Source organism: Lepeophtheirus salmonis, chromosome 7 (assembly GCF_016086655.4).
Source record: "Lepeophtheirus salmonis chromosome 7, UVic_Lsal_1.4, whole genome shotgun sequence".
Lineage (NCBI taxonomy): Eukaryota > Metazoa > Arthropoda > Copepoda > Siphonostomatoida > Caligidae > Lepeophtheirus > Lepeophtheirus salmonis.
In genome coordinates this window covers 35,979,641-36,004,116 of record NC_052137.2, presented here as the reverse complement: position 1 = coordinate 36,004,116, position 24,476 = coordinate 35,979,641, and the positions used below count along the sequence as shown (strand labels likewise).

At 28.9% G+C, this 24,476-nt stretch overlaps 1 protein-coding gene across 1 annotated transcript in view; it reads left to right on the top strand.

Moving 5' to 3' along the window:
• The first annotated feature begins 13,116 nt into the window (after window positions 1-13,116).
• The window catches only part of RhoGEF64C (Rho guanine nucleotide exchange factor at 64C), a 130,851-nt gene continuing 119,491 nt past the window's right edge, over window positions 13,117-24,476 (top strand). Inside the window, exon 1 of the mRNA XM_040717246.2 lies at window positions 13,117-13,355. The gene's annotated coding sequence lies outside the window, so the exon portion shown is untranslated. The remainder of the gene's footprint in view (window positions 13,356-24,476) is intronic.

Below are 24,476 nucleotides of genomic sequence, written 5' to 3'. Positions count from 1 at the left end.
TAATCTCCATTTTTCATGAGCACACGCACTAGTTATTAGTCTGGGATAAGAGTCAAGAAAATAAAAATCATGGCTCCCTTATTCTGGGTGTCCAATAAGCTTCACTCTCTGAGGAAATTTTCATTGCATCTGCAGCAAGATACACAGCCTTTTCCTTAAGGATCCCCCGTTACGAGATCAGAGAATGAAATTACGCTACGGACATTGTTTGATTTTTCCCCAAAATGTTCATATAAGTTCTACTTAACTCTCAAACATTTAGTAAGAAGATACCTGATGAGGAGGTCAAGAACATCAAAGACATTGTTGTTGTTTGTTTGTCTGTTTTAATTTTATCATTTTCATATTTTATATAGTCATATTCTAAAATGGTATGGAAGGGTTGGGCTTTGATCTAGGGGTTTAATTTGAATTTAGAACGTTTATTTATGATTAATTTTATCGCAATCCCTAGTCATGTATTTTATTATTATTTTCATGATTATATAGTTGTATTAAATTTTAATCAAATCCCACTTACAAACAAAAAAACAAAATCATGAACACGTTGCAACTACAAAAAGTCTTTTAGACTTTTTGGGTCATATTATATACAACTCTATCTCCCCCACATAAATTATAAAATTCTTTCGAATAATGATGATATAATTTATCCCTTTTATATTTGAATGTAGAATTATGCATTAGATATTTACAATAAGTACTATTTAAGAAGAAAACCAAGAAAAAACTATAACTCAAAAGTCAAAATAGTACATAATTACCAAAGTAGAATCATAGTGTATTGAAATGACTTGAAGCAACAACGTCCCGGTCATTTACATTCGCTTCTATTCATATGTAAGTATCTTAATTACGGATGCAAAAATTATTTTTTAAGTAGAGTTGAATTGATGTTCTACAAATGATTTATTCTCCTTATTCATTCTTTCCTTTGTCTTCATAAATAAAAGTAAACAAACTCTCAGAATGGGGCTCTAAGTATTTTTTTTTGTAAATATATACTATACATGCGGTATGTCAACATCAAAACAATCAAGAAAATGAGAAAATCCTAATTAATTTTTTTGTCCTTCCCTAAAAAATTTTTATGAGGAAATGGAATTTACTAAAATTTGGTTTGTGTGTGTGTTTTTTTTTTTTTTTTTCCAGTAGACTAGCACAGAATTGAAATTTTTGGATCAGTAATTTAATCCAACTGTTAGTTTTGTAGCCTGAAAGATAAAGAAATTAGCACTCTTATGAACTATTGATTATCGTTGATCTCGTACACGAAAGCAAATATAGACAAGTATAGTAATTTTGTTAAAGAGCTATTCATCAGTCTCAGAAAGCCTATGTTATAAATTTTTTCTGATTTTTATTTTGAAAATCAAAAGTAAATCATATACAGATTTACATTTTCAAAAAAAAAACCCATAGTATGAATAATTCTTATAAATTAGTAGTAAAAAATCATAATTTCATTTATAAAGTATTTTGTACATATAAAAGTGTGTTTTTTATCATAAAGTTATGATTTTTTTAAATCACACCACCCATGCGGTAATAAGAATAATTTGTTTATTGAAATTCACGATACTTTGTCTTATAATTAAAATATAATACATACTCAATTTTAAGAATAAATATTCCAACATGCTTTTGTGTTGGCTGGTCATACATATTATGAAGTTTCTGTTGTCATAATTGTAACTAATATTCATTATTGAGGCAATTTGTTTGTATGAGGGAATTGTTGCAAGGAAACATTCATATTTTCATTCATTTTGTAGACAAGTTAAACGCCATTATTATAAAGAGACCTTGTAGCATGTTATGATTGCCATACAAAATGTTGTTTTTGATTAATATTTATACTTTAGTAAGATATGGATCATATGTAGGTTTTTAGGGCTATTAAGTGTATACAATAAGTTATTCTTCTTTGTTTTGTAAATAAAACTTCACTGGATTTATGGACTCCATTTTTCGGGATATGCCGTATGGTTTGGGGGCATTCATATGACGTCCAGAGAAAAACCTATGTGTTATTAGTTGCCTAATGCACAATAATTATGTTCTGCATATATGAGATTTTAAAGAATGTATAATAAAAAAAATCTACTTGAATAAAAGATTATTTTAGAATGAAATTCATTTTCTAAAAGACACGGACGTCATACCCAGGCTGCAAAAATAGAACTTCTTTTTCCAAAAGACAGTTAAATAAATGTTATTAATCAAAAAAGAGTCATATTTCTCTTTTATTAAAGTTTAGATAATCGAATGGGTGACGTATCCTATTATCCATTAATAATTAATTAATGGCCCTAAAACAACTTTCAGAATTTTAGTAACCGGTGATTTTTTTCATTTTTTTGATTCTCTTTAAATAATTAATGACCAATGAGAGATAATTGGGAAAGTTGTTTTTTTTTACAAAATATACAAAGTTTAATTTGTACATACTGTTTAATAAGTATGGACAATTAGTTGATTAAATAATTAATTATTGGCAATTTCTTAAGGTATGATGAATGTTGATTTTTCCAGAAAATAATCCGATTTTCAATACGCAATTTGGACAAACTGTACCCATTTGAGCTCTTTAGCATAATTATCCTTCTAGTTATTTGCATTCAAATAATTAATTAAAATTATTGTGTGTTTTTTTAAATATATATATTAGAAGTTGAAGTCAACAACGGATCTTCACAAGTCGCATCAACAAGAGCTCGGGATATAATTTGCAAATAGTTTAATTTTATTATACATATTGTCAAACCATCAGCAAGATAGCAACTGACAGTACTTCAAAAAAACAACTATAGAATCTAGACTTTAGAATGAAACCACCCCTACTACTTCTAAAGCCTGATTCCCAAGCATTATAAAAAAGAAGATTATGCTACTGCACCCTGTATTATGCCCCCTCTGGACAGAACAAGAAATATATATGTACAGCAGAAATATTCATGATACGTATTTGTGTATTTGATGAATTTCTTACAAGTTATAAGCAATATAATTTTTGTACTATTTATGTACTATAAATTTAAAAGTTTAGCTTATTAAGACTATTCTTAATAATATTGTTTTTATATAAAGTCGTTTGTTAAGTCAAATATTTGTTTTAGATATTCATAGAATGGAAATCATCTGGATTTGTCTTTAGCTAAATTACATATAAAATAATAATTTCATGTTAAAAGGAAGTTTAAATATATTTCCACTTGTTTTTATTTTGTTTTTGTTTTCATAGTAATTGTATTTTATTTATTAGGGTACCCAAAATATTTAGGTACGTTACCATTTTCTCAGGAAATTTAAAAAAATAAAATAATAACTCTACAATGCTAATTACTCTTTTCATACACATCGGTTTCCTTGTGTTTATCAAATGCACAGGAAATGTTTTTCTAGTACTGCCACTATGATTATCAAAACTCTGCGACTCAATGGGTTTTGCAAGGTAGTGTTTACTCCTAAAAATGTATCATGAAACTTTGAAGTCTTTGATTAATTTAAAGTTATAAAATGAACTTAAGAGGATGTCACTTAATGCTTTTATTTATATAAATAACATGTTAACTAACGTCCTAAACTGTATTATAATTGAAGGAGAAGATACAAACATGATATTTTATTCTTAAAATGAACATGTTTTCAATAAGTCTTATTGGAACTTCATCAAATGATTGTATGAATAAAAAATACTAAAAACTTGCATTGAATACTACTTGATGATTTTATGAGTGGTTATATTCTCATATAATCAAACTAATATGTACTGAAAATCCCAATTATATCGCTAGATGTGTACAATTATTATTTTTATCATCGATTAGGGACGATAAAACTAAAAAAATAAAAGACAATTCCTTCCCTTATGATATTTAATTTCTATCTACCTACAATATGGAAATAGGAGTGTATAACGATGTAATAACATATTTTATTATATAATATGGTCGGATACATAATAAAATTAGTCGATATAGGGATACATTTTTGATAGGCACTAAGGTTTAAGTCCTTTTATTTGTTGGTCACATTGTGGCCTCTAATAGCTCACGATTTTTCTTAATATTGATGAAAAATCATTGTTATACAACTTGGTCGTTTAGGCCCCCCCCCCCTTCCCCTCAAACTGACCGACATCACCATTGCGTACGTAACAATGAAATCGGTGGTTGTTTAAATACCTACTAAGGGATTTAATACGTAGAATTAAAGGTTGCCTATTTGAGTATTCATATGTAGGGTTGTATAACTCCAGTATTTTTACGCGAGCAACTTTGTTTGTTGTTGACATCCCGAAAAGTGTTATTTTATTTTTTATTTTATAAAGCTGTTGTCATTATTGTTTAATTCAATATGAGAGAACATCTTAGAACAAAGAATAATCACGTGTGAGCTCATGGATGATGGAGAGTAACGCCGAGGATTTGTAAGTATTAGTCCTTGTTGGGCTCGGTGTAGAGTTGAGGATTGATTGACAATAGAGATTTGGATGTCCTTGCTTGATACGGAATAGGAGTTATGTTTATTTTCTTTATAATATCAGCTGCTAGCAGCTGATATTATAAAACGACTTGACAGTTAAACTGTTCTACTCTTGAATATTTTTCAAACTTTTAGGGATAACATGTTCATTTTCGGTTCCTTTCTTTTTTGACAAACCGAAAGTGATCATAATTTACAAACCTAATCATGTATATATGAGACTCCATCAAACACAATTTAAATTCATTACTGAATTTCTATTAATATTTTTGAATACTTATGAATACAATATACTAGAACATAATATGGTAGAAAAACCTAAAAATTTTACTTTTGTAGTTGACCACTTTGGCCCATATGCCATATAAATATTGGGATCTCCATAAAACCTTCCATTTTAGAAAAAAAAATATGCTTAACATTTTACACTTAAATGCATCATACAATACTTGAAGGGATCTTCTTACAAAGAGATTCATTCAAATATCTAAATGTATGTATACTGCCAAGTTCAGTTACTTCCAGGTTGAGCATTTACTGCTAAAAATAGGAATTTAGTGGTTTATCAATCCAAAACATTAAATAAAATCTTCATTGGAGCAAACATGAATTTCAAAAATGTACACGAAAATGTGGAATTTTATATAAGTAGATCCACCTATAATTTATTTAATTGACGTCATTTTCACAAAGTGGATAAAGTACTTGAAAAGGAATTTAGATCCATGGCCTTTTATCAAATGTCAATATTTTATTTGTTTATAAAAAACCCCTTAATCCTTATATTTCCCTCATTAAATCTACTAAAACTATCAAGATAAAAAATATTATAAACTTAAGTGACGCTATAAATATCTTTGCTACGATCCAGTTATGACTTCCTTTACTGATTAACGCTTTTGACACACCTATAAAAATGCTAAATAAGTAAATATCATAACAAAAATAACAACACGCACGTAATAATTTTGCACAAGTATAGAGTTGCCAACTCGATTCGTATTTTTTTTTCTTACAATAAAAATAGTGTAGGAGGTTGTCATCATAAAAATTGAATACGCTTATATTGAGTTGAGTATGTTTGCTCTCTCTTTATAGGTACCTGTGACCTTTAATTAGATACAATTAGCTTAGAAAAGGAGAATATAATAACTTGTTTCAAAAGGTCTTTGGATGGTTCACATGACCACTAGCTCTGAAGGGTTCATGATGTATGAATCTAAATTTGCAAAAAAAAAAAAAAAATATGTGAGTGATTAATAAAATTAATTTTAATACAATTTGGAATGAAAAAAGAGAATTGATGCACTTTTCAAAATTATCAATAGTACATTTTCTTAGACAAAGTTAATTTAAACTATAATTATATGTAGAAAGCAACCCACGTATTACTGATATAGTTGTTATTCCAAAGCTGTCTTTAAAAAGGGATTCTTGGCGTATAATTCTTTTATCTGGATGTTGTTAAATACAATACAATAACCAATGAGGACCACATGTCCACTGATGACGTTTGAACCATCATATTTACATATTAAATGAACAATTTGATATTTAATTTCATTAGAACATACTTTTCTAACAGGGAGAGATATCCTTAATTTTTTTAAATTATTTATGTTGTGTACATGTGCAACTTTTATAATCATATTGTACAAGTTGAAATTTCATCGTTTAAAAATACATTATTTATCGCAAAATTGACCATTCTAATTACCAACCAATTACTAATTGATACTATAATTTCATTTTAATCCATTAAAGTTATGTATTTATGTGTAATATAACTATGGGCCTTTGAACTTTATAATGTGCCAGAAGAATACTTATATATTTCTTGGTAATTTTTATTGAAATAGTCAAAAATTACACCATTAATCTATGGATCATCCATGGAATATTCAACAATTCCATTATTCTCATTTCAACTACATACTCTAAATCCTTCATCATGAAAAATTATTTATTTCATTTGTTGGTTGCAACTTCTAGCAACTGCAGATACAAGTTGTAACTTATACAAAATCCAACATGTATACAACATATACATCTATTTTGTGTTGGGAATTTTGAGAGCGTGAAGAAAAAGCAGGAGCGAGACTTATGGTACTACTGAATTAGTACCCTTGTTAACATCAGCTACGTATTATATTATTTTAAGAGGAGAAAATGAATTACTCTTATAAAGAGAAGAACATTCTTTATTTAAAACTGCATTAGTACAAGGAAAATATTATAGTTATATTTAAATGCAAGCCTTAGTACCTGACATTGTTTTACATTCAGTGTGGGCAGAAATACACATTTTCCTCCAATAATATATAAGATAATTCCTCAAGAATTCTCAGGGCTACTCTCCCTTTTCCATGAATACACTCACACGTAACTACTCAATACTTGTATCCATTTATATGACGTAGTCTGTCCTCAAGAATAAAATAATGATAATAAGAGATTAAGAAAAAAATACATTTGTTGGAATGACTGATGAGTACTTTAGTCTTTAAAGCGCACACTAATAATAATAATAATGAAAAAACTCATTTTAACGAATCGACGTTTCTATTTAATTCAAGTCTTAACATATACTAAAAATACACGTGAATTATGGATGTTATACATAAGAGACCAATAAAAAAACAAATAGAAGCAGTCATCTTGTTATATGCAGACGCCTGCAATATTTCATTCATACCACACACATTTTCTTTATTATATCAAAAATATTTATATGATTTACATCAGTGCACTCAACATACACGTTCGAAGCTATTTGTACACGTCTATAATATTTCATTAATATAGCTATATGGTTCTTATTTCTTAGATCAAAATATGTTTATCATATACATCATGGTGCACTTTAAACAGTGGACCGGTTGACTTGTTTAAATGTAATGAGTCATTCATACTCAAAGAAAGACAAATACTGCTCTATTAATATAGATATATAGTTAAATTATTTTACTATTTCATTTATTTTTAGATAAACCAATTATAAGTGGGTATTCTTCCTTCAAAAATAAATGTGAACACTACCACGATCTATTTAAGAATGATTAAAAAAGAGCGTACACAACAACTTTTTTTCTTTTTCTAATATCTAAACAATGTTTTTATTCCACTCTAATTATGTGTATCTGAAATGAATATTTGTGATATAATCTTGTTTTTTATGATTGTAAGATGTCGTATATATTTGGCTATTTATAGTGTCCCTGTCATAAAATATTTACTTACATAATATTTAAGTATATGATGCATAAATGACTGTGAAGTAGGTTTTATTGGCATATATATGTTTGACACATCCTTTTATCACAACCATGGATTCAGGACTCATTAAAAATCCTTTACAGAGAATCGATTTATTCAACAACATAAAAAAGGAAGAATAATAATTAATCAATGTATATAACACACCTACTACTATTAATATAAAAGGTTGGTTAAACGCCTTCTTCTTGTTGGTAGAACATACAAGATGTAATTGAATAAAAGTTGTATACTTCTGTTCCTTTACTCCCGAAATATTAATGTATTTAAATCATACATAAATTGGGTTCCATGGAAATAAAAAAAATATATTGTTAATTTATTTTTACTACATAATTGTTTTTAGAATTTTTTTATTTGGGGTATAAAAAAACATGGTTTTAATTGGTTTTTTCTTCAAAAAAAAATTGCCATAGAGCAGTTCTACTCCATTGATTTAGGAACAAGAATGATAGAACCATGTGCATAAAGAATCTACATATTTATCTACTTGTTAATTTTTTGTGTAAGTGCATCATCACCTGACTCAAACAAAGTATCTGATAAAGATCTGTAAAAAACAACAACGCAACTCTACTCAAAGTTCTTAAACTTCAATTTTCTAAATCTATTGGTGAATAACAGCTTCATTACCACATAAATATTCAGGATCCATTTCGGCTCTTCAAGGGATTAGGGCTCCATTGATACATTGTAAAAGCTGACAGGATGTTGTTGTTGTTTTTGTACAGGGGGGGAGGGTTATACGTTCATAATATAGGTAAAAGCCTAAAACTATAAATGAAATGGTTAAGAACATACTCATAAAAAAGCAGAGCCTTCAATCTTTGGATTTTAAAACCCTTCAAGGAGTTTACCCCTACAAAGTTACTTGTACCTACTACCTACATAGGTTTATTTTAGATCTCTTAAAGATATCATGGAGTAGGGGATTTTAGAGTGTGTCATAAAACATATGAGGATGATCTGAAGGTTTTAGACGTACGTAGGCAACCATAAAACAATTAACTTGCCTGACATATTATTTTTGTATGAAAAGTTGTTCTTTCCTTCAGGGGACGAGGTATGTTTTATTGGCATTTTGTTTTAACTCAATTTTCAACCCTAAAGGCACTTATCCAAATACGAAAAATTGAAAAGACCATTTGATAGTAAAAATTTACAAACCAAATGTTCTTTGTAGTTTTTAATCTTAATTTTTTAAATCTTCTGACATGATAAATGATTGAGTAATTAGGCATAACTGACAATAGGAATGTTTTATAGCATATAAACTTTTGGAAAATTTAGAAAATCCATTCAGGGGCCTAAAACTTATTTTGAAGTATTTTAATCCAGACGAATAATTAATTGGAGGAGTGCTTATACTATTTTATCTAAATATGAAGAGCTTTGAAAGAGCATAAGTCTTTATAGAGGGCCTTCATCATTATCTGAGATGAGTTATTATAAAAATAATTTAAAACAATAATCAAAGAAGGTCCAATACATCCCAATATTTCAAAAATGAATTTATGTCAGTTATAGACCTTTAATGCAAATTTCTTGAATGATTTAAGAAATCTAAGAGTATCAACAATAGCTCAAAATCTTTAATCTATTTATGAAACTTTGTATGACTCCGATATTGCCTTTCAAAAAAATCTATAAATATATAATAATATTTGCATTGTTACAATGAGTTTTTGCTACTTTAATTTCAATTTGCAACGCCTACCAATGATTAATCAGATTAGGTTGTAGATCAAAATGGACGATAATTATATTCGTTAAGGAATACAAAATGTACGATTATATTTTGACAAAAATATAGCTGCTTTCTGTTTGTGTCGTCATCCATCAGATATTACGATTTTTAATTTTGAAACTTTCCTAGAGTATTATTCAAAAAAGGCATTGTAATTGAAATTATACCTTTAGCAAATTGTTCCTTTGGTAAATTAACTATACACATTATAATTTTGAGATTTTATATGGTTCAAATTATGGTTGAACTAATATCGAGTAATGTTTTGCCGTATTCTTTATATATTTGTGGAACTGATTTTATTGATAATAATAATTTTTTTATATACCATACATGATTTCCATAAAGCGCAGTTACGGAACACTAATTATAACTATTTAATAGTATTGGCTTGACAACCCAACTGCACATTTTTTTGTCATTGTACATAATATAAGCAAAAAATTGAATCTAATTTTACTTATGTTTTGATTTTTTTTTCAATAAAATTTTGTACATAATAAATATATTCAATTTATTAACATTATTTTTAAAACAATTTGAAACTATGGATAAGATTACATTTTTAAAACATACATGCATAAAGATATCAGGTGCGTAATTTAATTCAAAAATTAAGAATTTAGAATTATAACAAATTTAATTTCGAAAATAAAATAGCTTTATTAACTAAATTTTTTGCAGATGTCCACATGTGCTGCTATTTCTAATCCGAAAACTAACCTTCATCTACTTTGATAATGGGTGCAATATCATTACGGAATTTTTGACAAGTGGTTTAAAATGTAATTTGGGCTCACAAAGTATCAATGCTCATCAACGGAATATTTGAGAGCTTTGAGAGTCATTGCACTTCTGTGGCAGGCTCGGGCTTCGACATCTAGTGAGAAGGAAAAGTCGAGCGGATTGGTAGTAGGCTAGGGGCATCTGCAGGGGGATCACTGGAAGGGTCAGTAAAAAAAAAGGAACTGTTATTTTTCAATAGAATTTGTTTTTGATCAGGATGAAATAAATTTACACAAAATTAGGGGTAAAATTTTTTTTTGGAAGATTTATTTTAATGAAAAAAAAGATCATTCGGAAAAACAATGAGTCATAGCAAAACTAATATTTGAAATTCAAAAAATGGTATTTTTTGTGAATAACTAAGAATTTTTGTTTTATTTTTTGAAAAAAATGTAATTTGAAATTTTTTTTCAAATAATTTAATATTGGAATTTTCATTCAAAAAATTTAATTTTTTTTGAATAGCTGTGGATTTTTGATTTTTTTTGCAAAAAAATTGAATATTTGAAATTTTTTTAGAAAAAAATTAACGACCAACTTTTTGTGAATAGCTATTGATTTGTGATATTTTTTTTTTTCAAAAAACAAGTCCCTCACCCAAAAAAAAATATAAATATCATCCTTAGGACGTCCCTGCTGGTAAGTATAGTGGCCATATTGTTTTAAGGGCAAAATAAAATGTTGGTCGCAAAAAATTACTGCAACTACTTTGCGAAGTGTTCCGGTGCACACTCTTGATGAATCTCATTTTGATACGAATACCATCATTAATGGCCTTCTTGACATTGTGAGTAGTCTGCCTCGTTGCCTAAGTCAAGTTTTGGATCTCTTATGTTGTGTGTTCCTCGCAAAGATGAGTATTAATTTTGTTTCTTTTCTTGCGTTATTTCTCTTTTATAAGTGTCCAAATTTCAACTACACACCCGGTATATTTTGTTTTTTTCATGTTCGTATTCAAAATACATAAAATATACCTTGTACTCACAAATCATTACATGCATAAGTAGTTTTCAACTATTGCAATATTGAATGAAATGACAAAACATGGAAAAACAAAATATCAATATCAGAATTTTAAATTAAATTGTGGAGTTAAAACTGCAAATCTATTTTTTTTTAAACCTCAATAATATTTAATTGTAATTGTACATTCCACAGACAAAATGGGGAATCTATCAATAAGAAGAACATGAATTAACATATCTTCAAAAATTATTTAGCCTCTGTATAAAAACAAGTTTGATTAATTATGTATTGGCTTAGTTAAGACATTGATACTAATTAAATAATGCATTTTAAATATATGTATTATTTTAAATGATATTACCAACTCTGAGTTTGAGCATGACATTTAAAAACTGTACATTAAGTAAGAAACATCATCACATTAGATTGAACAAATATGATAACATCTTATATATACCTATATATGACTTATAAATATAATCAATCATTTTAGCTTCCTATTCCTTGTTTTATTCCACTGGTTTAAAAACCCCTAGATTGGTCATTGAGTTGTTGATTATATGAATCAAAATGGTAGGTAGTTGCTCACTCATTAGGTACCTGTACTCAAATCAAATTGAATTGAATTGAATTTATATCTATATATGAACATAAAATGTGAATGTTGCCAAAATATTTTAATAAGCTAAGAATCTATTAGATTGGTCTATGAAGGTTTAATTGTTTTCTTGAACTTATGAAGAGTGCGTATCAAAGCTATAAGCCATGTGACAAAACAAGGACTGTGTGATCAATATTTGTCCAAAGTAGTGGTCGAAACCAGGGGTCCCCAAATAACATTTAAATTGTAATTTATTATCAGTTAATCAAGCGTTTAAGACTATTTCATGAAACACGGCACGGAATTTGATATTAGGGTCGGGTATATAATTGAATAATTACATATACTCGTACTATCAATTAAATAACCATCTTATTTAGGAAGACTTTGTGCCATATTGAATGCCCTACATTTGAAATAGGAACATTACATCACTAATGATTAAGACGGATAAAAATGAATGCTATTCCCCAAAATCTTTTAATGATAAAAGCCGCCTGTGGTACAAAAATAAGATTGGTAACCTTTGGTCTACACTACATTTTTTTGGTCGGTAGTGGCGTTGAATATTACTTTATAATTAATAAAGCATGCAATCGACACGAATTCGCCCTTTTAATTAATTGAATTAACAAGGTGTATTTGTGAGTGGGGAAAAGCATTCCATAGGTCAAATGATAAAATAACGTCATCTGTGACATCATAAAAAGTGATTTCCTGCGGGTGGAAAATATTTTACGTGGTCATGGCATCATTGCAAGCTAAGTCGCACATAATATGTGGATGAATATCTTGTATAAAAAATGGGTGAAAAATGGTTTTGATTTGTTGATAAATACTATTATATTTTGTTTAAGTTCATAAATAAATATTTGCTGAAAAAACAATGTTGCAAAAAAATAATAACAAAAACAGCTGATATATATATATATTTTTTTTTTGCATCTTTTAAAGTTTTTATACCTCCTACTTCAATTTGTTCTATTTTTAAATATGTATCTACAATTAAAAGAAATATATAAATAGAGTTACCCTTATCTCTATCAAATGCCCCTCACATTATGTATATATATACATACATATGCCTTTTGCTTGACGTTCAATTCCAAGAAAATAAACTTCTCTTTACTACATACCTACATAAGTATGTACGTACTACCTAAGCAGTCTTGCCCCTGCTTGGTTCTACATACATATTCCGCTCACTCATTCTACCTTTTTGTATACCTCTCTAAAAAAACTTTTTACATCAGGGCTCAGTCCTTATCCGTAGACCGGAATGGTTCAATAACAACTATAATCTGTGCATATATTATTTATTTTTTTTTCAAAATAAATCCCTTCTACAAATTAAATTCGGAGTCTTGTGTGATTTGAAAAAGAAAGAAATTATTTCTTTTTCTTATTTTAAAAGGTGTATACTTGTAATTGTGCTGTATCTACAAAACATGTGACTATCAGTGAGACATCAATTTGTGCATTATGATTAAGGTAAGAATATTACGACTCTCAGTTATTCATACATACAGAATCTGTGATGGAGAGGGAATCAAGGAAGTCTTTGTAAACGTGAACAAAAATAGGTTTATGCATCATCGTCTCTTCCTTGTTAATGAACCATTTTGTATCCAAGCATATAAATCTATTTGCTTATGATAAAAAGAAAATGCTTACTCTTTTAAATATTCGGCAGATATCTTCTTTTTTTTTTTTCATTATTTAGATAAAAATATATTAAAATGAATTACTCTACAGAGAGATCCCCTTTTGGTAATCTCCCCTTAAGTTCTTTGCATGATTCATACTTCTATTGTAAGAATGAAGCCCCAAAGCAACTATAAAATGTCTTAATTTTTGAATTTGAAGTACATTCAGTGGGCGATCAGTATTGATGGTGAAGAATAGGCAAGTTTTTTTTCATATTGGAAGGGGGTTGGGGATATCTCTAATATTCGTTATTAAAACTTCATAAATAAATATATACTTTTTTATGTCAAAGTGAGCTCCTTATAATTTAATTAATTTCCCTTTTAATATTAAATAAATGTTTAATTTTTTTGTGTACTGCGACGAATGTGATATTCGGCATTTGATACCGTTCAACCGCCTAAAAAGTTGTATTCAATTTGGTAACTATAGAGTAACCATTCCTTTGTTTACTTGTAGGGCCTTTACTATCTTTTAACACTAAGAAATTCAGTCTTTATTAGACACCAAATATTTTTGAAGTGTTTAGATTGTATGATTATAGCAAAAGACTTTACAACTATTTTTTACTCTTATAACCATCCTATGAAGAAATATCAATCTTGTAGGAAAACACATTCCTGTTTGTAAATTAAAGCTATTGATCATGATTTTAAGCTCATTTAAGTGGTTTGCAAATAAATTTAAATATACGTACAATAGGAGTAATTTCTGTGATTCCATCATTCATGCATCGGTTTCTCGTCAACATATTCATTCCAATCATTTTTAAAATTATGATTCATAAATCAGAAATTACTTTTCAAAAACCTAGTTTTGATGAAGAAGAAGATGTAAGTATAATGGTCGTTCAACCAAGACTATAATTAACTGTCCAATGCTCTTCCGGTTTTTCGTGGATGAATTGACATCCTACCATCGATTATTTTCCCCTATCAACCCATGCTATTACACGAAAATATAATGAAAAGGAAAAAATCCCAATTTATTTTCTTTTATTGACATATTTGTGTGAGTAATAAGCCTTGTATTCAAATTTTTAGGATGAGTTAAGATTCTCAAGAATATGAGCTACAGCTTAATTTTTTTTTAAGATACTTTTTTTGGCTTTTTGACCTTTCAAATAAAATCTATCTATTTATCCTTTTTTTTTTATTGTGACAATCTATGAGAGGTACTTTAAGTGCAATTTATGACACACCCAAGGGGTCAATAACAATAACTGATGTATATAAATTGACGCTAATTTGTAGAAGAATACAAATCACTCAACTTTTACAAAAATCATTCTAGTCTGGTTATGTGTTGACAGACTAAATTAACTCTTATTCATCGTTATTGACATCAGTATAAAGATAACATAGTCATGAAAGAGCAAGACAGAAATAAATAACCTTCAAACGCTGACTTTTTTATTAATATTATTACTGATATTCATTTCAAGGTAATCTTAATATAATTGTGTGTGTGCTTTTGAGATTCTAACATCAACAATAGCAACATCCAATTTTAATAATCTTTGAATCTAATAAAAAAATAATTAAAACATTTCAAACACCTGCATTCAAAATTGTATATTCATTTTATTATTAATGTGAATATTCATTGGGGGGATATAAAGATCTGTGAGCCTGATAAAAAGATGTTAGCTTTTTTCTTCAAACGGCAATTTTAATTTTGTAGGCCATTGTTATTATATGTATGTTATATCAACATTCAATTGCCATGATTTAAAAAAAGTTACTCAAATCTTCCAAAATGTACCAAGGGAAAAATTGATTTTGCAAATACTTAGAACATATTCTATATATATTCCCTCTTTTAAAAAGTTGAAATTCTTTCCATTCTTTAAATATAATTTATCAGTAGATCATAAAATCCAAAATATTTATTAAAAAAACTCATTTTGGAGAAGATTTGGTAAGTGTTTGAAGGAAATGGGTACACAAAAGTTTGTTAATTAAAACAATCTTTTAAAAATGAGAGAAAAACAATGTTTTTGGGACAGAAAGATTGTATTTTAATCTATTTATAAATAGGCTTATAAAGGTGTTGTACAAATTGCAATTAGTATACAATAGGATAACGTCATATTCATTTATGAGACACACTAGTCGTTTTAATTAATAACGAATAAGTGGGGCTATCATCTCATCTTGATCTATTAATGTCATTTTATAAATCATATATTCATACTAATGATGAAACTGTGTCATCTTAAAATTCCAAATGGACTATAAATGAACATCAATAAATAAAAATATCATGCGTCCAACACATGAATATTAAGTTTTCCAACAGACACATTTATATATTTAAGGTTTTTAAAGAAAAACTAGAAGTTGATTAATAATTTTCTAGACTTTTTCAGCATTAGTCTATATAAAAATCCAGCAAAGATCTACATTAAACAATTTCAAATTTTACTTTTTGCGTCAAACTTATTCAAATGGATACTATTCCCATTTTATAAAGTGGGAGTGGTCTAAATGTACTTGTGACTATGTTTTTGGACCTGAGGTATGTTTATCTCCAGAGCCATATAGCTTGATTATTAAGGTTTTTCAAAAAAGGCTCTAAAGTTGGGGATATTATGTCCTTGTTTTCATTATAGGCTTACAGATAGCATTAAAAGTGATACAGGGTGTTGTGTTAGTCCTTATTTATTTGGTTCAGTCCATTACACCCTTAGGACTGGTTCTTAAGACTGTCGGGGTTTCAGCCAGCCAATAGTAGAACTGATTAAAAAAGAGTAAAAAAAAGTTGAGTGACGTCATCAATGACCAAACTTTATAAGTTTTTAAGACTCATATGATGTCTACACTGGACCAGACCGAGACTAAACTGGAAAGGACTGTTTTTAAAGATTTTTTCGAATACGATTTTGATATTTGTTACAATTCTAACTAATATGTAGCATTTTGAAAAACGTCAAGAATAAAGGCTATAGAATCAGGCATAGTCAAAGCACAAAATCCAAGTAACGGGTATATTGAGGTAGTTTATATCTAGGGAAATGTGAATAGTAGTAGTTGATATATTGATATTTCATACAAAATATCAATATATGTACATATCTATAAGTATATAGAAGATACTAAACGAAAGACGGGAGGCCCATGTTGCCTTTCTTATGCAAATACCTATGTATGTATACAATATATTTATACATACATCATTGATGCTCCATAAAGTGAAATCAAAATAGAAATTCCTGTTTAACTGACTCTACCTTCCTTTTTTCCTCCCTCAGTCTAACTTTGATATCGAAGCCATAATAATAAACCCCTCAGCTGACAAATTTGTACGGAAAAAAAATACAAATTTCGGACTCTTATGCAATTTTAATTTTGTTTTGTTCCATGTTGAGGGTACACACTACACATGGAGTAAAAAGTGAAAAGGTTTCTTCCTCCTCTCCTCTAATCACTTCATCATTTCCTTCCTCAAGAAGGAAAAAGAAAGAAACCCATTGTTTTGATTATTGAAGCGTATGTACGCAAGAGTCTGTATGGAGTAGTAGTAGAAAATGACTCTGCTTACAAAATTAGCAGCTGTAAGATTTGTATTAGAAGTTATAACTATGAGGAATAAGAAGAAAAACACAAACGGTAAAAATAAATAGAAAATTTCAGGCCGTTGCTTTGCTTATTCGAGGGCCCGGCACTTTCTATTTCAGTAAAGAAGAAGAAGTCTCCTTCTTCAATAAAAAAAAAAAAAAGGAAGAAAAACTCAAGTAAAATTTTTTTTTTCCCTGTCAATAATTATGAGTATTATTCCATAAAAACAATGATTTTTCTTCAATATATAGAATAATATTTCATTTTATTCTATATTATTATTTCTTATAAATATAGCTGCTTGAATACAATTAACTCAAATTTGTCAGAGCATGTCTTTGAATATTGATATGTTCCATCTATGTATCTAGGTACCCCAAACACACATCGATCAGTAATATGTAGAAAATACTTGCTTGCAATCCCTTTCAAATCCTTGCATCATCCACGAATGACAATTTTTTTTCTTACTTTTGGAATATTTAAAATAAATATAAATGATTTATATACAAATAATCGCCTTAAAGTGTACTCCTAGTATATAAATAAATAGTATCTCTTTTGTAAGTCGTGAGAGGAAAAAGGCAAGGGAATGAGAAACTATTGGAAGGAAGTGAAATAATGTAAAATAGCATAAACACAGTGCGGATTGAATAAATAAACAAACAGCATGAGATTTGGAAATCAGTTTATAAACAAATAAATTTGAATAAAATAAGAGTCATTTATCATTACATATTATTGCTTCATATGCTCGTTTACAGCCATTGTCAGAGAGGGCCACGGAGTTCATGTCTTCTCACAGGAATGGTTATTTAATTGGGCGGCAATGGTTAAAGGTTGCAAAATTTAAGAAAATTGACTTTTTTGATATAAAAGCCATTAAAAAGAATGGACCAAACAATTTCATTTATAGAAGTAAATAAACATTGTTTTTTTCCATAAATAACACATCATTTTATACAAAAGCTCCCTGATAAAATAAAATACATATTTTTTTCTTTAAAAAGTCGTTACTTCAAATTAAAAACAAGAAAGAAAGAAAAGTAAAGAAAATATAACTCAAAAGAAGATTTGACCTATTTTTTTTTTTTTTTTAAATATACTTTAGTAATTTTAGACCTAAAGACGCATATATTTACAAATGTCTTCTCCTCTGAAAATATTGCCACTGCCCACAACTCTGAGTGTCTATTGAATAAGTCTCAAATGAATCTATTTTTAGGCATTAATAGTAATAATATTTTAGATTTATTCACGCTAAAACATATGTTTTTCCATTTTACAAAAAAAAAAAAAAAATGATAAGAAACAAACAAACCGGTTTTTTTTTTTGGGTTGTTGCTCCCCCTTTTTTTTAGAGCTTCAAAGGAAGAAAAAAAAAACTTGGATGCAAAAGACATAACTATTAGTACATATATTTAATGGTAACATGATTTAAATAAATTTAAGGTGTGCTACTATCAATACGAGTAGAATGCATTATCCTCTTTATTAATAAATACCCACTACACCCGTAGCAACTACTTTTTCTTTCAAAAAGATAATGATTCATTCAAAATTCGATCGTACTCTTCTCAAGTATACATTAATTTTCACAGCACGTAGTCAACACCTGAGGGTACATTTAAATACCCTTTTTTTTGTATTAAAGTGTCAATGAAAAAGCGTACTGTTATAGCTGTGATCATTACTACTTCTTCGTTTTCTTTTCTAAACTATGGTCTACCATCCCTTTCGTTAAAAGAAATACATGTTGCCTGTCAACACAAAAGCAAGCTAAAATGTGTTTTCTTATAATTATATTGTATATTCTTGGATAAATTATCCTCCATTTCTATCAACAAATTATTCTTATTAATCATTTGGGTGTGCCGAAAATTGTACTTAAAGTAAGTAGCAAAAACCATTGTCATAATGTAAATATAACTATAAATGATAGATTTTGAATATTTGAAAGGCCATATCGGAGTCATATTAGGTCTCATAAATACAATGAAAGTTTCTAAAGTATTGTTGATACTTTTAGGTATCTTAAATCATCCTTATAGTTTGAATAGAAGGCCTATAACTGACCTACATTTGCCTTTGAAATATTGTGATGTATATTATATATGATTTAAAATATTTTGGATTTTGCTTGATTTTGTTCTAAATTATTTTTATAATAACTCATCTCATGTAATGATGAAGGAACTCCAGAAAGACTTGTACAATTTCTAGGCTCTTCACAGTTGGCTAAAATCATATATAATGCTCCAATTAGGGTTTAGAAGTTTATTTACTTATTTTTTTTCAAAGCGACACTGCTAATTACTAATATTTTGAAATTAATGTCTGAAATCTTCTCAAAAGTATGAATAGAACGCTAATAATTGGCCGAAATATGTTTCTATAATATTGTATATAAAATGTATTTTTTTCTTCATTTGGGTTCAAGATTGTTTTGTGTCAACTCACTGCAGATAGTTAAGTGATTTATATATGCAGAAAGAAAATATAATCGTAAAAAGGTGAGGGGCCTGAGAGAGTGGTTTGATTGTTGTTGAATATGGGGTTTCCTTATGCGTATACTCTTATGCATATATATTGATTTGATCTAAATGATGTTTTCCCCTTATATGTAAGTAAGTCAATCATCCTCTCTGTTTAGCATTATTTCTGGTTCTTCTTTTTGAGGGGGAAGGGCGGGAATGCTGAGTGGAAGGGGGAAGGGGGGAGAAAATTGAAATTTATTCAAAATATGGATACAATCTTTTAAATCTACATAACTATGTAGTTACTTATATAAGTTGTTTGTGCTTTAAACATTAGAGCTTTGTTTTTAAGAATATTCTCTTTGTGACAGATTCACTTCCATATTTGTATATACACCTGAGTTAGTCATACTATGTAACTAGATACTTTTACAGAGTGGGACACCTAAAAATTGTAGAAGAATTTATTGCCGACTTTATTCCCGTTATTTTTAACTACAATGTTGCAATTACGCAATCCAAGGAATGCTGCAACAAAAATAAACAAGTCTTTAAGGGTAAAAATGTCGGAGGAACAACTTAAAAGGCAGCACGTCAGCAATTTCACCACACCGAGATCAGTATCGAAAAAGATGCAAGCCCCATACAGCTAAAAAAAAACCAAAACCTCCACTGCAGCAATATGGCTGACTTCTGGATTTCTTCTATGTGATCCTCATACATCCCTGACCTCAAACCCAGGGCATTGCAGCTTAGAGCGTCGTGGAAAATATGTCTGCCGCACCTCTCATCCCAATTTGGATTTGCTCCAAGCTGACATCGAGACAGCGTGTTACACTATGAACACTGCCCTCATCCTCAAAAGTTGCCAGTTAAACGGAGTGTCGAGGCGGTTCTTGCTTCTGACGGAAGGGCATATTGAATAGAAAATAGTATTTAAACTGATTAGAAATTTGCAATCAAATTGGTCTTTCTTGATTCCATAAAAATCTTGTTTTTGAAATTAAGTCATGCTACTGCAAATTTTGGATCCACGCTCAGTACATATAGAGATGAAAGATCATTATGATCAATAAAGGGATAAAGTATAAAATTAATCTAACAAATGCTAGAAAAAAGGCTTACATAATCTACGTTCTAACAGAATTTTATCTGCACTTACAAAAGAACATACATTATTCGTCAAATAAGAAATTAAGTGCATACACCATAGTTAAGGATCATGCAATTTAAAAGAAACAGACAGATTTTAATTTAAAGTTGAGTAGATCAATAATAATTAATACATCTATTTGCAAAATGACCTGGAGTAATTATTTACACCAATAAAAATGCAATCTAATCCCAATTTTATTGTTACATGTATCCTTTGTCAACCATGACATAGCCGCCCACAGTAATTTTGACGGGTAACGGGGAATGAGAGTTCGGTTCTGAAGAGGGAGCCTAAGAAACCTTTACCACTTCTAGGTAAGCAGCAGACAAGCTAAAAAATGTTAATACTAGTACCTACTATAGTCGCAGGGTTCATTTGACTGAACTCGAAACCCAAAAATCATGTAGGTTAGAACTTGATCTCAAATTCAAAGATTCAAATAAAGAAATGTCTCTGAATTTTTTTTCTAAATCAACAACTCACGAATTTACAATGAATTGGTGTTAATAAAACATGACACAAAAGCTGAAAGTCCTTGGTTTAATTAGTCCATCATTTTTGAAGTACACAATGATGTCTGTCTGGGCATTTTTAATACTTTCTTAAAAACCCAAATATCATTTTGGTACCCTATATATCAAAATAATCCCTTCTGTATTTGACAAATCCATAAGTTATATGTTATTCATCCTCAAAGAAAACTGCTTCTATAAAAAATAATGATTGACCTTGGTATTTATCATTCTTAGGATTGGTTCAGCCCACATTTACGTAGGGAATATATATCTATAAGTATTTGAAATTAACATTCAATTTTGATAAACGTATTTATATAAGCTTACTTTAATTATATTTCTGAATAGATTTATTTTAAAAGTCTGCTTTCAAACCCCTAGAGATTTGAATGGATAGATTCATTCAAATCTATATAGAAATTGTTCAAATTAATGTGGTTTAAATAAAATATTTTAGAGGAGGATATAAATGCCTACCCAAAGATGAATTACCAATCTAATCAATAGTACTACCTACTTGAAAATATGTTTTGTAAAACGTTGTTGTCATGCATAGTTGAACATTTATTATGTTTTTTTTTGTTTTTTACCATGATTTGTATAAAAAATTCCCAGGATTTGAAATCTTCTTATATGTAAAAGGTCTTGATGTTGATAGAGAAAAATATTAAATCGATGTTTTATATACTTTTTAATGGCCTTTGAACAAATAATAATGAAAAGTAGCTTTAAAAAGACTTTATATGTAGGGTGCGAAAGAAAAAAATTCCGGTCAGCAAAAGCAAAACAGGTTTGACAATTTTGTCCTCAGGTTAGTTGGTCCATATCTTGAAGATGATGGCATGTAAGTCATCCACATTAAGGCGTGGGTTGTATTTTTGATGCCCTCGATGGCACCTCACCAAAACTAAACAAGAAAGATTCAAGTCGGAAGATGACAGCGGCCATATTTCGTTGGGTCAGAAATCAAAAAAGTTTTGGGCGCAAAAATCCACTTTATACAGTTTGTAACGTCCATTTGCCAATGTTCTTGGCATACTGGATATTGTGGACGGTCCAGACATTGACCCGACCATAACAATAATGTCTTTTTGGGCTATACGTGAGTCTTTTTTCTTCCTCTTCACCCATTTGATGGCAGATGTAAAACAAAAACTGTATGAAAACAATGCCTATGTATGACGCAATCACACGATTAAAAAAATCCCGAAAAATGCAATAAAATACGATTATCCACCGGGAAATTTTTATCCCGAACTTTGTATATGATTTGATTTGTGTACAAAATGCGATACCATTAGGGAAAAAAATGGCCCATCACACACTCATTTAAAAAAAAAGACAATTGCAAAATACCGGTTTTTATCATCTTCAGGTTATTCACCATTTTTATGTGTGTTTCCTTTCAAGTCGTTCACATGCAGGTAGTTTGAAACCTTTTTTTTTTTTTTTTTTTTGTGTGTGTCTTTTACATGATCAATTTATTTATCTAAACATATACCCTACATATAATATAATACATATTTAGAGCACCACGTTATTATAAAAATTAAAGGAAATTCCTTTCTCTCAGACGTCTACAAAATGATTTTTACAGCCGCAGACATATGAGTCAACTACAGTTAGCCATAGTATGGATGTAAACACAAAGGGACCTCATAGTGAGGACATGCTTTATTTATTCATATTTGAAGAAAGGGAGTTACTCTAATAATTCCTTTATTCACCTTGTTCTTAGACCACCAGTGACGCTGAGGCTTTACCCCTCTCCCTCCTCATTTGTAGAGTGATGTAACCTATTTTTTTTATCTGACCTAGTTTTGAGGTTATATATGGGTTCAAAGTATGTATATATTAGCATATTTTTTTGCAAACGACAAAAGAAACAATGAACAAATTTGTAGCATACCTCCTTTCTTCATTATAATCTAGGTATAATATACCTTTTGCAAACCCACTGCAAATATTATTTACAGTAGAAAATGAGCGCTCAACTTACATAGTAACAAAAAGCTACAAAAAAACGAAAGTATGTTTTTTACTTATAAAAGCCTTCATACTTATTACAATTGGTTTATCTAGAACAGCTGTTTGCCTTTTTTTCTTATTTGCAGATTACATCTCCCTCAATTAATATGTTTTTTAACTTATTCCCAATAAAACCACCAGGTATTTTGTTTGAAATCATTCACTAAATGAGTAAATACGAAGACTTAAGGAGGCCTGAGGTAAAGCACCTGTGTGATTCCTACCCATAAATGTATCTATCCTTAAAACGTCCTAAATTGTTAGGAATGATAACATATATTGGAATTAATAATTATATATTGATGTTACGTCATATAGTTATTTAGTAACTGATTAAATATATCTTGAGAGGATAAATATTCTAGTGGGAGGTCGAATTGATTAAAAATCTACAAAGCAAGTTGTATATTTTTAAATCATAAAATTTCATACCTATCATATTTGATACCTTATTTTTTGGTGTTAACTGAAGAAAATTCTTCAATTTTTAAAAAGAAAAATTACCTAACACATTCAGTCAGTCTTTGATTTTGACCGATTTTCATATAAATAAACGTTATTTTTCTTAAAAATGGAGCCAGATTTTTATTTCCATAAATAGTAGTGGTCGTTATAGGCATAATATTTTTTTTTTATCAAATCATTTAACATTAAAAAACATAGAAAGATATTTAAATGAATAAAAATCTTTAATCAATGAAAGGATGTGAATCTCGAATTTTTTTGCTTCTGATGAAAATATATATCATTTTTCATTCATAAACAACAAATATATGGAGCTGCCTAGCTTGATGTTCCTTATAAGTGTTACCTGTTTTTCAACAGCCTCTTGGTTTAATTACTTAGATCCATTTATTTTTCAAATTATTTCTAAGAAAAAAATGGAAGAATAAAGTAGGTACCTCCTACGAAACGACCATTGACTATTTATGTAGATCCAACCCTTTTTATTTATATACATTTTTTTTAAAATAGAGTTTCACTTTCAAAACATGCTATATATATAAAACTATGTAATAGCCTGAAATATTTAATATGGAAAAGAAAATTTTGATCATGTTCTTTACAAAATATTCCTACTCAAAGTATATTATTATTTTGATAATATGTAGCATAAGTTATAAGAATTTTTCTTTGCAGTAATACAAAAATATACATGTAAATATATA